We start from the raw sequence: 2,101 nt of genomic DNA, 5'->3' as shown, positions 1-2,101 counted from the left end.
GAATTAATCCAACATGAAAGGGCCAGGCCAGGAGAGGGGTGGGAGGCAGTGATGAGGCAAGCCTGTTCCTGCCCTTTGGGAGTTTAAGATGATACAAACGGGCGAACACGGGGCTGTGGAAAAGGGTATGAGTTCTGGGGCTAAAAGACCTGGATTTAAATCCTGGCCCCACGATTCCCCTCTTGAGCAAACAAATCACTTGAATGACATCTCCGTGTCCTCATCTGTAACATGGAGGAAGTGATAATATCTACCACCCAGGATTGTGGTGAGAATCAAACGAAATGTTAGTTATTGTTAGGGTGTGAAGGGGAGTGCCCTGAGAGAGGCCCAGGAAATGGTTACAGGGCTGAAGGAGGGAGATGGCATTCTGTTGCAGATGCCAGGTAGGGGCTCATGGGGGATGCAATGCTTGAGAATGGCCTTGACTAATGGACAGGATTTTAGAGACAAGGACATGCTCCAGGAAATGGGAACAACCTGGGCAAAGGCACAGAGGGGGACAGCCACTGTAGGCCTGGTGAGATTGGTGGAGCCCCGAGCAGCTGACCCTCTTTGTAACCCATTCTCCACCTCTGGGAGTCTGGTCCTTCCCACCTCCCTGGGCTCACGGTCAGTGGCAAAAGGTAAGGCACAGACTAGACAACACCTGGTGCAGACAGCAATGGGGCCTGGGAGGAAGGAGGGTGCCTTTGAACTGGAACCATCCAGGGGGACTTCCTGGAAGAGTGGGCGTTTGAGTAGAGCCCCAGAATGTGAAGTACAGGAGGAGATTTCAGGGGTGCCTGGGTGGCTCAGTCAGTTGAGCGTCTGACTTCAGCTCAGGTCATGATCTCATGGTTCATGAGTTCGAGCCCCGCGTCAGGCTCACTGCTGTCAGCCTGTCAGTGCAGAGTCCACCGCAAATCCTCTGTCCCCCTCTCTCTCTGCCCCTACCCCACTTACGCTCTCTCTCAAAAAATAAATAAAACATTTAAAAAAAAAACAGGAGGAGATTTCAGATGAGCAATGCTGTACAGGCTTTATGCCAATTCCCAGAAAGAATAAGGAGCATAGATGAGTGGAAGGAAATAGATGGGATCAGAGCATAGGATGTGGGAAGATCAAGGCAGACCCTGAATGCCAGGCTAAAGTAGGCAAAGAGAGACCTCAAATACCTCAGAGAGTAAATGCTGTGGTCAAAGGCCAGCTTCAGAAAGATGAGTCTGGGGCAGTGAATAGGACGCACTAGATCTGAGAAGATAACCAGGGTCCCACCATCACCCAGATATAAGGTTCAGATGGTGAACACCCCAAGGACAAGAGGGGAGGGTGCAAGGGGGAACTACAGGATTTAGAGGGAGAAGAAGGGGGGGGAGTCCAAAATGGGCTCCAAGGAGACTTCTAGCCCTTCCTTTCTGAACTGCCCCCCCCCCCCGGCCCCCCATCAGCTTCTCCCGATTCATTCTTTTGGAAGACCCTGGCCCAGGAGCCTCAGGGGGCATAAGGTCCTAGAAGGCAGCTGGGCCTTGAGGCCACCGGGTTCCAGGGTCAGGAAGCCCTCCATCCCACCCCCACCCCCAGCTGGGTCTCTCTCCCTGCACTGTCCGGAAGAGCTCTAGGCCTATAGACAGTGTTACCCGCAATCAGGCCCGTCCCCAAATTTAATGCATCCCAGAACATGTTCCCTTTCCTGTGCCCTTCCCCAAATCTAATTGAGTCTCTAAATTCCCGTGGCGCCGACAGGGTTAAAGCCAGCTCATGTCACCGCCCCCGACCCCCCCCCCCCCCACGCCAAACCCCACCTGCCCGCCGCTTCAGCGAATGCCGGAGCCGGAAAGCGCGGGACACGGCGTGAGGGAGGGGGGGAGTGGAGGGGGCCTCACAGCAGCTGATTGACGGGCAGGGCGGTGATTGGCAGCCGCGGAGCAGCAGGGTACCGGGGAGCTGGTGCAGGGGTGGGCTCTGGCGGGCGCCCCACACCCCCAGCCTCGGCCGGGGGCAGGGTTCGTGCCCACCGCCGGCAGCACCCGGATCGCTCCTTCCCTGCCCCGAGCCGGGCAGGCTGGGCGGGGCGGCGCCCTACCCCCCGGACCCCGCGGGCAGGCGAGTGTCTCAGAGG

Source organism: Puma concolor, chromosome D1 (assembly GCF_028749965.1).
Source record: "Puma concolor isolate L17-30 chromosome D1, mPumCon1.1.hap2, whole genome shotgun sequence".
Classification (NCBI taxonomy): domain Eukaryota; kingdom Metazoa; phylum Chordata; class Mammalia; order Carnivora; family Felidae; genus Puma; species Puma concolor.
The sequence above is the reverse complement of the archived record's forward strand: the minus strand, read 5'-3'. Positions refer to the sequence as shown.